Source organism: Mesocricetus auratus, unplaced genomic scaffold (assembly GCF_017639785.1).
Source record: "Mesocricetus auratus isolate SY011 unplaced genomic scaffold, BCM_Maur_2.0 Super-Scaffold_100054, whole genome shotgun sequence".
NCBI classification, from domain to species: domain Eukaryota; kingdom Metazoa; phylum Chordata; class Mammalia; order Rodentia; family Cricetidae; genus Mesocricetus; species Mesocricetus auratus.
Genome location: NW_024429231.1, coordinates 389,941 through 405,742, shown reverse-complemented (window position 1 = coordinate 405,742; position 15,802 = coordinate 389,941). Strand labels below are relative to the sequence as shown.

Genomic DNA, 15,802 nt, shown 5'->3' with positions numbered 1-15,802 from the left:
TCAAGGGACTCTGTAAAGCAACCTAATACAAAGTCATCAAATTCAAGGTAGCTCATGCCTTGTCATTCATGTTTCCTTCTGTATAGTGACATCTAATGACACACCCCTGGATACATTTTATGGGAGACATGGGCAGCCAAAGTAGAAGAAACAGCCTGGGATCATGAAGGAGTTTTCATATCTTTTCCAGGGTACCACACAATACACCACATGTCTCCACACCTTTCTAGGTGTTCTTTTTTATATATTTATTTATTTTATTATTTTTTTATTTTTAAATTTAAATTAGAAACAAGGTTGCTTCACAAGTCAGTTCCAGGTCCATATCCCTTTCCCTCACCTCCTTCCATGCCCTCCCTGCAACCCCCCCCAAATATCCCCTCATTTCCCCAGGGAGGGTGAGGACCTCCATGGGGGTGTCCATAGTCTGTCATTTCATGCAGGGCAGGGCCTAGAAGCTCCCCCCAAGATGTCAGGGTGAGAGTGCATCTCACATTGTTGGATGGGAGTCCAAAGTCCATTTGTATAATCGGGATAAATATTGATCTACTGTCCAAGGCTCAATAGATTCCCTAGGCCTCCTCACTGACACCCAGATTCAGGAGGTTTTGATCAGTCCCATGCTGGATTCCCAGGCATCACCCTGGGATTCAAGAGTTAACCCTTATCAGGTCAGCTGTTTCTGGGGGTTAAACCAGCCCAGTCTTAATCCCTTTGGTCATCAGTCCTCCCTCTCTGTTACTGGCTTTCTTGAGTTCAGCTCAGTGCTTAGCCGTGGGAGTCTGCCTCTTCTTCCATCAGCCACTGAAAGAAGGTTCTGTTTCCCAGACTCTCTGGCCATGGGATTGTAGGCAGGCACTCCCCAGATCTATGTCTAAAATCCATATATGAGAGAGTACATGCCATGTTTCTCTTTTTTTTATTCAAAGTGATTTTATTGCTTGTGTACACAAGAGAATTTATGCCACTAGAGCAGAGGCTGTGGATGACTCATACTTCCAATTGGGTGGGAGGACCCGCTTAGTCTTATAGTATCGAGCCAATCGGTGGATTCTGCTCTCAATCAGAATCAGGCGGAACTTAGCATCCTTATCCTTTCTGTTCCTCTCAAGATGCTTTCAGACAGCAAAGGCTTTCTTAATCAAATGGTAGAGATCCTCAGGGAGATCAGGGGCAAGGCCCTTCCACTTAAGGATTCTCAAGATTTTATTACCAGTCACAAAACGAACCTGTGCCACACCATGAGAGTCCCTCAGGATCACACCTATTTGGGAGGGAGTCAGACCTTTCTTGGCCAGTTTGTAAATCTGTTCCTTCACGTCCTTCCACTTCAGCTTCAGCCACGTGGGGACGCTATGGTGGTAGGGCAGCGCTGACTGGGACAGGCCCTTCCTGGGAGCGTGCATGCGACCCATGAGGGTCTGGCAGCAAAGAACCAGGTTTCTCTTTTTGTGACTGTTTCTTCTAGTGTCATCCATTTGCCTGCAAATCTTAGGATTCCATTGTTTTCTTTTTTCTGCTGAATAGTACACCATTGTGTAAATGTACCACATTTTCTCTATCTACTCTTTGGTTGAGGGGCACCTAGGTTGCTTCCAAGTTCTGGCTATTACAAATAATGCTGCTATGAACATAGTGGAACAGACATCCTTGTTGTATGAATGGGCATCTTTTGGACATATGCCTAAGAGTGGAGTTGCTGGGTCTTGTGGTAGGTTTATTCCCATTTTTTCTGAGGAATCTCCATAGTGATTTCCAAAGTGGCTGAACAAGTTAGCACTCCCATCAGCAATGGAGGAGTGTTCCCCTTTCACCACATCCTCTCCAGCATAAATTGTCATTGGTGTTTTTGATTTTAGCCATTCTGACAGGAATGAAATGGTATCTCAGAGTTGTTTTGATTTGCATCTCCCGGATGGCTAAGGATGTTGAGCACTTTCTCAAGTGCCTCTCAGCCATTTTAGACTCCTCTATTGAAAACTCTCTATTTAGTTCTGCAGCCCACTTTTTAATTGGGTCCTTTGATGTTTAGGAGACTTGCTTCTTGAGTTCTTTGTAAATTTTGGAGATCAACCCTCTGTCAGATGTGGGATTAGTGAATATTTTTCCCATTCGGTGGGCTGCCTTTTTGTCTTGCTGACTGTATCCTTTGCCTTACAGAAGCTTCTCAGTTTCAGGAGGTCCCATATATTAATTGTTGATCTCACTGTCTGTGCTAGTGGTGTTATGTTCAGGAAGCTGTCTCCTGTACCAATTCGTTCAAGGGTACCACCCACTTTCTCTTCTAAGAGGTTCAGTGTGGCTGGATTTATGTTGAGGTCTTTGATCCATTTGGACTTAAGTTTTGTGCATGGCAATAAGCATGGATCTATCCCCATTCTTCTACATGCCAGCCTCCAGTTATGCCAGCACCATTTGTTGAAGATGCTTTCTTTATTCCATGGTATGTTTTTTAGCTTCTTCGTCAAAGATCAGATGTTCATACGTGTGTGGGTTAATATCCTGGTTTTCAATTCGATTCCATTGGCCTACCTGTCTATTTTTGTGCCAATACCAAGCTGTTTTCAGGACTATAGCTCTATAACAGAGCTTGAAGTCAGGGATGGTGATGCCTCTGGACTGTGCCTTGTTGAACAGGGTTGTTTTGGCTATCCTGGGTCTTTTGTTTTTCCATATAAAATTGATTATTGTTCTTTCAAGGTCTGTGAAGAATTGTGCTGGGATTTTAATGGGTATTACATTGAATCTATAGATTGCTTTTGGCAGGATTGCCATTTTTACTACATTGATCCTACCTATCCAGGAGCATGGGAGATCTTTCCATTTTCTGAGGGCTTCTTTAATTTCTTTCTTTAAAGATTCAAAGTTCTTGCGATACAAGTCTTTCACTTGTGTGGTTAGCGTTACCCCAAGGTATTTTGTGTTGTTTGTGGCAAATGTAAAGGGTGACGTTTCTCTGATTTCTTTCTCAGCCTTTTTATCATCTGTATATAGTAGGGCTACTGATTTTCTTGAGTTGATCTTGTAGCCTGCCACTTTGCTGAAGGTGTTAATTAGCTGTAAGAGTCCCTGGTAGAGTTCTTTGGGTCATTGATGTAAACTATCATATCGTCTGCAAACAGTGAAAGTTTGACCTCTTCCTTCCCAATTTGTATCCCCTTGATCCCCCTTTGTTGTCGTATGGCAATAGGTAGAACTTCAAGTACCATGTTGAAAAGGTATGGAGAGAGTGGACAGCCTTGTTTTGTTCCTGATTTTAGAGGAATTGCATTGAGTTTCTGTCCATTTAGTTTGATGTTGGCTGTTGGTTTACTGTATATAGCTTTTATTATGTTTAGGTATGTTCCTGTTATCACAGATCTCTCCAAGACCTTTATCATGAAGGGGTGTTGGATCTTGTCATAGGCATGTGATATTTGTTTTTCAGCTTGTTTATACGTTGGATTACATTGATGGATTTTTGTATGTTGAACCATCCCTGCATCCCTGGGATGACACCTACTTGATCGTGAGGAATGATTGTTTTTTTTTTTTTTGTTTTGTTATATTTTGTTTTACCAGACAGGGTTTCTCTGTATTGTTTTGGAGGCTGCTGGTCCAGCCTGGCCTCGAACTCACAGAGATCTGCCTGCCTCTGCCTCCGGAGTGCTGGGATTAAAGGCATGAGCCACCACCGCCCGGCTGAATGATTGTTATGATGTGTTCTTGGATCCGATTTGCCAGTATTTTTTTTTAATTTTATTTTCCAGTTTAAATTTAGATAAGAAACAAGGTTGCTTCACAAGTCAGTTCCAGGTCCCTCTCCAATTCCCTCCCTTCCTCCCGTGCCCTCCCCCTCCCCCCGTTATCCCCTCATTTCTCCAGGGAGGGTGAGGCCCTCCATGGGGGTGTGCATAGTGTGTCATTTCATATAGGGCAGGGCCTAGACCCTTCCCCAAGAGTTCAGGGTGAGAGTGCACCTCACATTGTTCTATGGGAGTCCAAAGTCCGTGTGTATACTTGGGATGGGTACTGATCTGCTGCCCAAGGCTCAGTAGATTCCCTAGGCCTCTTCACTGACACCCAGATTCAGGGGGTCTTGAACAGTCCCATGCTGGCTTCCCAGGCTAATGCCTGGGATTCAAGAGTTAACCTTTGTCTGGTCAGCTGTTTCTGGGGGTTAAACCAGCCCAGTCTTAATCCCTTTGATCATCAGTCCTCCCTCTCTGTTACTGGCTTTCTTGAGTTCAGCTCAGTACTTAAGCAAGGGAGTCTGCCTCTTCTTCGATCAGCCACTAAATGAAGTTTCTGTTTCCCAGACTCTCTGGCCATAGGATTGTAGGCTGGCACTCCCCAGATCTATGTCTAAAATCCATATATGAGAGAGTACATGCCATGTTTCTCTTTTTGTGACTGGGTTACCTCACTCAGGATGGTTTCTTCTAGTGTCATCCATTTGCCTGCGAATCTCATGATTCCATTATTTTTTTTCTGCTGAATAGTACTCCAATGTGTAGATGTACCACATTTTCTCTATCCACTCTTCAGGTGAGGGACATCTAGGTTGCTTCCACGTTCTGGCAATTACAAATAAAGCTGCTATGAACATAGTGGAACAGACATCTTTGTTGTATGATTGGGCATCTTTTGGATATATGCCTAAGAGTGGAGTTGCTTGGTCTTGTGGTAGGTTTATTCCCATTTTTCTGAGGAATCTCCACACTGATTTCCAAAGTGGCTGAACCAGTTGGCACTCCCACCAGCAATGGAGGAGTGTCCCCCTTTCACCACATCCTCTCCAGCATAAATTGTCATTGGTGTTTTTGATTTTAGCCATTCTGACAGGGGTGAGATGGTATCTGAGAGTTGTTTTGATTTGCATTTCCCGGATGGCTAAGGATGTTGAGCACTTTCTCAAGTGCCTCTCAGCCATTTTAGACTCCTCTATTGAAAACTCTCTATTTAGTTCTGCAGCCCACTTTTTAATTGGGTCCTTTGGTGTTTTGGAGACTTGCTTCTTGAGTTCTTTGTAAATTTTGGAGATCAACCCTCTGTCAGATGTGGGATTAGTGAATATTTTTCCCATTCTGTGGGCTGCCTTTTTGTCTTGCTGACTGTATCCTTTGCCTTACAGAAGCTTCTCAGTTTCAGGAGGTCCCATTTATTAATTGTTGATCTCACTGTCTGTGCTAGTGGTGTTATGTTCAGGAAGCTGTCTCCTGTACAAATTCGTTCAAGGGTACCACCCACTTTCTCTTCTAAGAGGTTCAGTGTGGCTGGATTTATGTTGAGGTCTTTGATCCATTTGGACTTACGTTTTGTGCATGGCGATAGACATGGATCGATCTGCATTCTTCTACATGCCAGTCTCCAATTATGCCAGCACCATTTGTTGAAGTGAAGATGCTTTCTTTATTCCATTGTATATTTTTAGCTTCTTTGTCAAAGATCAGATGTTCGTACGTGTGTGGGTTAATACCCGGATTTTCAATTAGATTCCATTGGTCTACCTGTCTATTTTTGTGCCAATACCAAGCTGTTTTCAGGACTATAGCTCTATAATAGAGCTTGAGGTCAGGGATGGTGATGCCTCCGGACGTTGCCTTGTTGAACAGGGTTGTTTTGGCTATCCTGGGTCTTTTGTTTTTCCATACAAAATTGATTATTGTTCTTTCAAGGTCTGTGAAGAACTGTGCTGGGATTTTAATGGGGATTGCATTGAATCTGTAGATTGCTTTTGGCAGGATTCCCATTTTTACTACATTGATCCTACCTATCCAAGAGCATGGGAGGTCTTTCCATTTCTGAGGGCTTCTTTAATTTCTTTCTTTAAGAGTCAAAGTTCTTACAATACAGGTCTTTCACTTGTTTTGTTAGCGTTACCCCAAGGTATTTTATGTTGTTTGTGGCAATTGTAAAGGGTGATGTTTCTCTGATTTCTCTTTCAGCCCTTTTATCATCTGTATATTGTAGGGCTACTGATTTTCTTGAGTTGTCTTGTAGCCTGCCACTTTGCTGAAGGTGTTAATCAGCTGTAAGAGTTCCCTGGTAGAGTTCTTTGGGTCATTGTTGTAAACTATCATATCGTCTGCAAACAGTGAAAGTTTGACCTCTTCCTTCCCAATTTGTATCCCCTTGATCCCCCTTTGTTGTCGTATGGCAATAGCTAGAACTTCAAGTACCATGTTGAAAAGGTATGGAGAGAGTGGACACCCTGGTTTTGTTCCTGATTTTACAGGAATTGTGTTGAGTTTCTGTCCATTTAGGTTTATGTTGGCTTTTGGTTTACTGTATATAGCTTTTATTATGTTTAAGTATGTCCCTGTTATCCCAGATCTCTCCAAGACCTTTATCATGAAGGGGTGTTGGATTTTGTCAAAGGCTTTTTCAGCATCTAGTGAGATGATCATGTGATTTTTGTTTTTCAGCTTGTTTATATGGTGGATTACGTTGATGGATTTTCGTATGTTGAACCATCCCTGCATTCCTGGGATGAAACCTACTTGATCGTGGTGAATGATTGTTTTGATGTGTTCTTGGATCCGATTTGCCAGTATTTTATTGAGTATTTTTGCATCAATGTTCATGAGGGATATTGTTCTGAAGTTCTCTTTCTTAGTTGTGTCTTTGTGTGGCTTGGGGATCAAGGTTATTGAAGCCTCCTAGAAAGAGTTTGGCAAAGATCCTTCTGCTTCTATTGTGTGGAATACTTTGAGAAGAATTGGTATAACCTGTTCTTTGAATTTCTGGTAGAATTCTGCACTGAGGCCATCTGGACCTGGGCTTTGTTTGGTTGGGAGACTTTTGATGACTGCTTCTATTTCCTTAGGGGTTATAGGTGTATTTAAATTGCTTATCTGTTCTTGATTTAGTTTTGGCAAGTGATAGCTATTCAGGAAGTCATCCATTTCCTTTAAATTTTCAAATTTTGGGGTGTACAGGTTTTCAAAGTATGACCTGATGATTCTCTGGATTTCCTCAAAGTCCGTTGTTATGTCCCCCTTTTCATTTCTGATATTGTTAATTTGCGTGTTCACTCTCTGCTGTTTGGTAAGTTTGGACAAAGGTTTGTCTATCTTGTTGATTTTCTCAAAGAACCAACTCTCTGTTACATTGATTCTTTGTATTGTTTTCCTAGTTTCTACTTTATTGATTTCAGCCCTCAATTTGATTATTTCCTGGCATCTACTCCTCCTGGGGGAGTTTGCTTCTTTGTGTTCTAGAGCTTTCAACTGTGCTGTTAATGCTCTAGTATAACTATTCTCCAATTTCTTCATGTGGGCACTTGGTGCTATGAACTTCCCACATAGCACTTTCAAGTGTCCCATATGTTAGTGTATGTTGTATGTTCATTCTCATTGAATTCTAGGAAATCTTCAATTTCTTTTTTTTTTTTTTTGTTTCTTCTTTGACCCAGGAATGGTGCAATTGCACATCTTTCAATTTCTATGAGTTTGTAGGTTTTCTGCAATTTGTGTTGTTGTTGAATTCTAATTTTAAAGCATGGTGATCTGATAAGATGCATGGAGTATTTCCAATTTTTTTGAAGCTGCTGAGGTTTGATATGTTGCCAAGTATGTGGTCTATTTGTGACGGTTTCATGTGGTGGTGAGAAGAAAGTATATTCTTTTTTATGTGGATGAAATGTTCTATAGATGTCTGTTAATCCCAGTTGGGTCATTACTTCTATTAGATCCTTTGCTTCTTTGTTGAGTTTCTTTCTGGTATTCCTGTCTAGTGGTCAGAATGTTGTGTTGAAATCTTCCACTATAACTGTGTGGGGCTTTATATGTGATTTAAGTTTAGTAATGTTTCTTTTATGAATGTGGATGCCTTTGTATTTGGGGCATAGATGTTCAGGATATACACTTCATCTTGGTGCATTTTGCCTGTGATGATATGTAATGACCTACTTCATCTCTGTTGATTGATTTTATTTTAAAGTCTAATTTTTATATTAGGATTGGTACTCCTGCTTGTTTCTTGGGTCCATTGGATCGGAAATTTTTTTCCCAACCTTTCACTCTCAGATAATGTCTGTCTTTGACAGTGAGTTGTGTTTCTTGTATATAGCAGAAGGATGGGTTCTTTCTTCTAATCCATTCTACTAGCCTATGTCTTTTTATGGGTGATTTAAGGCAATTAATGTTGAGGGATATTAATGACCATTGATTTCTCATTCTTCTTCGATTTGCAATGATTGTTGGTGGTGGAATTATGTGTGGAATTTAATCCGTTGTTCTTTGGCTGTTGGTAGAGAGTGATTCTCTAATGCCTATGTTTTTCTTGTTGTAGTTAACTTCCTTGGGTTGGAGTTTTCCTTCCAAAATTTCTGTAGGGCTGGCTTAGGGGATACATACTGCTTGAATCTAGTTTTGTCATTGAATATTTTGTTTCCTCCATCTATAGTGATTGAGAGCTTTGCCGGGTATAGTAGTCTGGGCTGGCATCCATGGTCTCTTAGAGTTGGTAGAATATCTATCCAGTACCTTTTGGCTTTCAGAGTTTCCATGGAGAAATCATGTGTAATTCTAATAGGTTTGCCTTTATATGTTATTTGGCTCTTTTCCTTAGCTGCTCTTAATATTCTTTCTTTATTTTATATATTTGGGTTCTTGATTATTACATGGCTATGGGACTTTTTTCGTGATCCACTCTATTTGGTGTTCTGCAAGCTTCTTGTACCTTCATTGGCATGCCTTTCTTAATGTTGGGAACATTTTCTTCTATGATTTTGTTGAATATGTTTTCTGTCCCTTTGAGGTGGTTTTCTTCACCTTCTATACCTATTATTTTTAGTTTTGGTCTTTTCATGGTGTCCCATATTTCCTGGATGTTTTGTGTTAAGGACTTGTTGGACTTAAGATTTTGTTTGGTTGATGAATCCATTTCTCCTAGTGTATCTTCAACACCTGAGATCCTCTCTTCCATCTCTTGTATTCTGTTGGTAATGCTTGTATCGGTAGTACCTGACAGTTTGCCCAGCTTTTCTATTTCCAGCCTTTCTTCAGATTGTGTTTTTTTTAATGTCTGTATTTCAGTTTTCAAACCTTGCACTGCTTGCATTGTTTCTTGCAATTCATTTTATCTTTTATTCTTTTGTTGCATTTTATGAAATTTTTGTCTTGTTCTTTCTTCCATTTCTTATATTTTTTAGTTTGCTTTTGCTTCCATTTCCTTCATATTTTGAGTTGTTTTCTTCCGTTTCTTGCATTTTTTGGTTTGCTTTTTCTTACAGTTCTTGCATTTTTTGTTTTGTTTCTTCTTCCATTTCTTTCCTTTTTTGCTTTGGTTTTTCTTCCATTTCTTGCATTTTTTGCTTTGTTTCTTCTTCCATTTCCTGCCTTTTTTGGTTTGTTTTTTCTTCCATTTCTTGCATTTTTGGTTTGTTTTTATTCCATTTCTTTCCTTTTTTGCTTTGGTTTTTCTACCATTTCTTGCATTTTTTTGCTTTGTTTCTTCTTCCATTTCTTTCCTTTTTTGCTTTGGTTTTTCTACCATTTCTTGCATTTTTTTGCTTTGTTTCTTCTTCCATTTCCTGCCTTTTTTGGTTTGTTTTTTCTTCCATTTCTTGCATTTTTGGTTTGTTTTTATTCCATTTCTTGCATTTTTTGTTTTTTTTTTCATCCATTTCTTTGAGGGATTTCCCTATATCCTCTTTTTGGGCCTCTATGATTTTCATGATAGTGTTTTTAAGGTCATTCTCTTCTGCTTCATTTGCATTGGAATGTTTGACTCTTGCTTGTATGGAGTCTCTAGAATCTGGCAGTGTCATATTTATTTTTCTGTTGCTGAGTGTGTTTTGTATTGTCTCTTCCACATCTCTTCTTCTAGTGGGTGCAGAAAGAGCCCCTTACTGGTCTGGTGGCTAGGGGACCAGAGTTCCCTTTTGGTGGGTGCTAGCAAGTCCAGTAATCTGGTAGTCATTCTTTTCCTTGTCCTCATTCTGGTCCAGTGGCTGGAGAAAGAGACCAGGAATCTGGGGTGCTTAGCCTCCCACCTGGTCCCCTGGTGCCTTTGCTGGTTTTGATGGTCTCCGGTTTCACTGGTGGGAGAGAAGATCTGGAATCTGTGGTGCCTGGCTCCTGGCCAGGATTGGAAGCTCTTTGCAGTTCCCAGGCAATCCCCAGGCACTGGAACACAGGCCTGGATACAGTGCCTGTTGTACCTGGTCCTGCTGGAACAGCTGGTCCCCTGGTCTCTCTGGATCTTTTGGTTTCCTGGTCTCATTGGTGGGAGAGAAGACCTGGAATCTGGGGTGCTTGGCTCCCTCTGGGATTGGAAACTCTGTGCAGTTCCCAGGCAATCCCCAGGCATTGGAACACAGGCCCGGATGCAGGGCCTGTTTTACCTTGTCCTGCTGGAACATCTGGTCCCCTGGTGTCATGGATCTGCCAGTTTTCTGGTCTAGTTCATGGAAGAGAAGACCTGGAATCTGTGGTCCTTGGCTCCCTCTGGGATTGGAAGCTCTGTGCAGTTCCCAGGCAATCTCCAGGCACTGGAATGGAGGCCTGGATTCAGGGCCTGTTGTATCTGGTCCTGCTGGAACAGCTGTTCCTCTTGTCTCCCTGGATCTTTTGGTTTCCTGGTCTTGTTGGTGGGAGAGAAGACCTGGAGTCTGTGGTGCTAGGCTCCCACTGGGATTGGAAGCTCTGTGCAGTTCCCAGGCAATCCCCAGGCTCTGGAACACAGGTCCGGATGCAGGGCCTGTTGCACATGGTCCCACCGGAGCAGCTGGTCCCTTGGTCTCCCCGGATTTGCTCAAACAAAATGGTTTTATATATATATATATTTTTTTCCAGTTTAAATTTAGATAAGAAACGAGGTTGCTTCACAAGTCAGTTCCAGGTCCCTCTCCCATTCCCTCCCCTCCTCCCGTGCCCTCCCCCAAGCCCCCCCCGTTATCCCCTCATTTCCCCAGGGAGGGTGAGGCCCTCCATGGGGGTGTGCATAGTCTGTCATTTCATATAGGGCAGGGCCTAGACCCTTCCCCAAGAGTTCAGGGTGAGAGTGCACCTCACATTGTTCTATGGGAGTCCAAAGTCCGTGTGTATACTTGGGATGGGTACTGATCTGCTGCCCAAGGCTCAATAGATTCCCTAGGCCTCCTCACTGACACCTAGATTTAGGGGGTCTTGGTCAGTCCCATGCTGGATTCCCAGGCTGATGCCTGGGATTCAAGAGTTAACCTTTGTCTGGTCAGCTGTTTCTGGGGGTTAAACCAGCCCAGTCTTAATCCCTTTGATCATCAGTCCTCCCTCTCTGTTACTGGCTTCTTGAGTTCAGCTCAGTACTTAAGCAAGGGAGTCTGCCTCTTCTTCGATCAGCCACTAAATGAAGTTTCTGTTTCCCAGACTCTCTGGCCATAGGATTGTAGGCTGGCACTCCCCAGATCTATGTCTAAAATCCATATATGAGAGAGTACATGCCATGTTTCTCTTTTTGTGACTGGGTTACCTCACTCAGGATGGTTTCTTCTAGTGTCATCCATTTGCCTGCGAATCTCATGATTCCATTATTTTTTTCTGCTGAATAGTACTCCATTGTGTAGATGTACCACATTTTCTCTATCCACTCTTCGGGTGAGGGACATCTAGGTTGCTTCCAAGTTCTGGCTATTACAAATAAAGCTGCTATGAACATAGTGGAACAGACATCTTTGTTGTATGAATGGGCATGTTTTGGATATATGCCTAAGAGTGGAGTTGCTTGGTCTTGTGGTAGGTTTATTCCCATTTTTCTGAGGAATCTCCATACAGATTTCCAAAGTGACTGAACAAGTTGGCACTCCCACCAGCAATGGAGGAGTGTCCCCCTTTCACCACATCCTCTCCAGCATAAATTGTCATTGGTGTTTTGGATTTTAGCCATTCTGACAGGAGTGAGATGTTATCTCAGAGTTGTTTTGATTTGCATTTCCCAGATGGCTAATGATGTTGAGCACTTTCTCAAGTGCCTCTCAGCCATTTTAGACTCCTCTATTGAAAACTCTCTATTTAGTTCTGCAGCCCACTTTTTAATTGGGTCCTTTGATGTTTAGGAGACTTGCTTCTTGAGTTCTTTGTAAATTTTGGAGATCAACCCTCTGTCAGATGTGGGATTAGTGAATATTTTTCCCATTCTGTGGGCTGCCTTTTTGTCTTGCTGACTGTATCCTTTGCCTTACAGAAGCTTCTCAGTTTCAGGAGGTCTCATTTATTAATTGTTGATCTCACTGTCTGTGCTAGTGGTGTCATGTTCAGGAAGCTGTCTCCTGTACCAATTCGTTCAAGGGTACCACCCACTTTCTCTTCTAAGAGGTTCAGTGTGGCTGGATTTATGTTGAGGTCTTTGATCCATTTGGACTTACGTTTTGTGCATGGCGATAAACATGGATCGATCCGCATTCTTCTACATGCCAGTCTCCAATTATGCCAGCACCATTTGTTGAAGATGCTTTCTTTATTCCATTGTATATTTTTAGCTTCTTTGTCAAAGATCAGATGTTCGTACGTGTGTGGGTTAATACCTGGATTTTCAATTCGATTCCATTGGTCTACCTGTCTATTTTTGTGCCAATACCAAGCTGTTTTCAGGACTATAGCTCTGTAATAGAGCTTGAGGTCAGGGATGGTGATGCCTCCGGACGTTGCCTTGTTGAACAGGGTTGTTTTGGCTATCCTGGGTCTTTGGTTTTTCCATACAAAATTGATTATTGTTCTTTCAAGGTCTGTGAAGAATTGTGCTGGGATTTTAATGGGGATTGCATTGAATCTGTAGATTGCTTTTGGCAGGATTGCCATTTTTACTACATTGATCCTACCTATCCAGGAGCATGGGAGATCTTTCCATTTTTCTGAGGGCTTCTTTAATTTCTTTCCTTAAAGATTCAAAGTTCTTACGATACAGGTCTTTCACTTGTTTGGTTAGCGTTACCCCAAGGTATTTTATGTTGTTTGTGGCAATTGTAAAGGGTGATGTTTCTCTGATTTCTCTTTCAGCCCTTTTATCATCTGTATACAGTAGGGCTACTGATTTTCTTGAGTTGATCTTGTAGCCTGCCACTTTGCTGAAGGTGTTAATCAGCTGTAAGAGTTCCCTGGTAGAGTTCTTTGGGTCATTGATGTAAACTATCATATCGTCTGCAAACAGTGAAAGTTTGACCTCTTCCTTCCCAATTTGTATCCCCTTGATCCCCCTTTGTTGTCGTATGGCAATAGCTAGAACTTCAAGTACCATGTTGAAAAGGTATGCAGAGAGTGGACAGCCGTGTTTTGTTCCTGATTTTAGAGGACTTGCATTGAGTTTCTGTCCATTTAGTTTGATGTTGGCTGTTGGTTTACTGTATATAGCTTTTATTATGTTTAAGTATGTCCCTGTTGTCCCAGATCTCTCCAAGACCTTTATCATGAAGGGGTGTTGGATTTTGTCAAAGGCTTTTTCAGCATCTAGTAAGATGATCATGTGATTTTTGTTTTTCAGCTTGTTTATATGGTGGATTACGTTGATGGATTTTCGTATGTTGAACCATCCCTGCATCCCTGGGATGAAACCTCCTTGATCGTGGTGAATGATTGTTTTGATGTGTTCTTGGATCCGATTTGCCAGTATTTTATTGAGTATTTTTGCATCAATGTTCATGAGGGATATTGTTCTGAAGTTCTCTTTCTTAGTTGTATCTTTGTGTGGCTTGGGGATCAAGGTTAGTGAAGCCTCATGGAAAGAGTTTGGCAAAGACCCTTCTGCTTCTATTGTGTGGAACACTTTGAGAAGAATTGGTATAAGCTGTTCTTTGAATTTCTGGTAGAATTCTGCACTGAGGCCATCTGGACCTGAACTTTTTTTGGTTGGGAGACTTTTGATGACAGCTTCTATTTCCATAGGGGTTATAGGTCTATTTAAATTGCTTATCTGTTCTTGATTTAGTTTTGGCAAATGATAGCTGTCCAGGAAGTCATCCATTTCCTTTAAATTTTCAAATTTTGTGGAGTACAGGTTTTCAAAGTATGACCTAATTATTCTCTGGATTTCCTCAGAGTCTGTTGTTATGTCCCCCTTTTCATTTCTGATTTTGTTCATTTGCGTGTTCACTCTCTGCTGTTTGGTAAGTTTGGACAAAGGTTTGTCTATCTTGTTGATTTTCTCCAAGAACCAACTCTTCGTTGCATTGATTCTTTGTATTGTTTTCCTGGTTTCTACTTTATTGATTTCATCCCTCAATTTGATTATTTCCTGGCGTCTACTCCTCATGGGGGAGTTTGCTTCTTTGTGTTCTAGAGCTTTCAGCTGTGATGTTAATTCTCTGGTATACCTGTTCTCCTGTTTCTTCATGTGAGCACTTAGTGCTATGAACTTCCCCCGTAGCACTGCTTTCAAAGTATCCCATAGGTTTGGGTATGTTGTGTCTTCATTCTCATTGAATTCGAGGAAGTCTTTAATTTCTTTTTTTATTTCCTCTTTGACCCAGGGATGGTGCAGTTTAGCATTATTCAATTTCCATGAGTTTGTAGGTTTTCTGCAATTTGTGTTGTTGTTGAATTCTAATTTATAAAGCATGGTGGTCTAATAAGATGCATGGAGTTATTCCAATTTTTTTTTGTAGCTGCTGAGGTTTGATATGTTGCCAAGTATGTGGTCGATTTTTGAGAAGGTTCCATGTGGTGGTGAGAAGAAGGTATAATCTTTTTTATGTGGATGAAATGTTCTATAGATATCTGTTAATCCCAGTTGGGTCATTACTTCTATTAGACCCTTTGCTTCTTTGTTGAGTTTCTGTCTGGTATTCCTGTCTAGTGGTGAGAGTGGTGTGTTGAAATTTCCCACTATAACTGTGTGGGGCTTTAGATGAGATTTAAGTTCTAATAATATTTCTTTGACGATGTGGATGCCTTTGTATTTGGCGCATAGCTGTTTAGGATAGACACTTCATCTTGGTGGATTTCACCTGTGATGAGTATGTAATGACCTCCTTCATCTCTTTTGATTGATTTTATTTTAAAGTCTAGTTTGTTAGATATTAGGATTGCTACCCCTGCTTGTTTCTTGGGTCCATTTGATTGAAAAATTTTTTCCCAACCTTTAACTCTCAGGTAATATCTGTCTTTGAGGGTGAGGTGTGTTTCTTGCATGCAACAGAAGGAAGGGTTCTGTCTTCGAATCCATTCTGCTAGCCTGTGTCTTTTTATGGGTGAGTTAAGGCCATTAATATTGAGGGATATTAATGACCATTGATTGCTCATCCTTCTTCGATTTGCGATGGTTGTTTTTGGTGGAATTATGTGTGGAATTTCACCCCTTTGTTCTTTTGGCTGTTGGTAGAGAGGGATTCTCTAATGCTTATGTTTTTCTGGTTGTAGTTAGCTTCCTGGGTTGGAGTTTTCCTTCCAAAATTTTCTGTAGGGCTGGGTTAGTGGACACATATTGGTTGAATCTAGTTTTGTCATGGAATATCTTGTTTTCTCCGTCTGTAGTGATTGAGAGCTTTGCCAGGTATAGTAGTCTGGGCTGGCATCCATGGTCTCTTAGTGTAGGTAGAATATCTATCCAGGACCTTCTGGCTTTCAGCGTTTCCATGGAGAAATCAGGTGTAATTCTGATAGGTCTGCCTTTATATGTTACTTGACCTTTTTCCTTAGCTGCTCTTAATATTCTTTCTTTATTCTGTATGTTTGGGGTCTTGATTATTATGTGGCGAGGGGATTTTTTTTTGTGGTCCACTCTATTTGGTGTTCTGTAGGCTTCTTGTACCTCCATTGGCATGTCTTTCTTAAGGTTGGGAAAGTTTTCTTCTAAGATTTTGTTGAATATGCCTTCTGCCCCTTTGAGTTGGATTTCTTCTCCTTCT

At 41.2% G+C, this 15,802-nt stretch overlaps 1 pseudogene; it reads right to left on the bottom strand.

Annotated features, from left to right (window-relative positions):
• Nucleotides 1-913: 913 nt before the first annotated feature.
• LOC121136192 lies at nucleotides 914-1,430 on the bottom strand (annotated as a pseudogene).
• Between the last annotated feature and the right edge of the window lie 14,372 nt (nucleotides 1,431-15,802).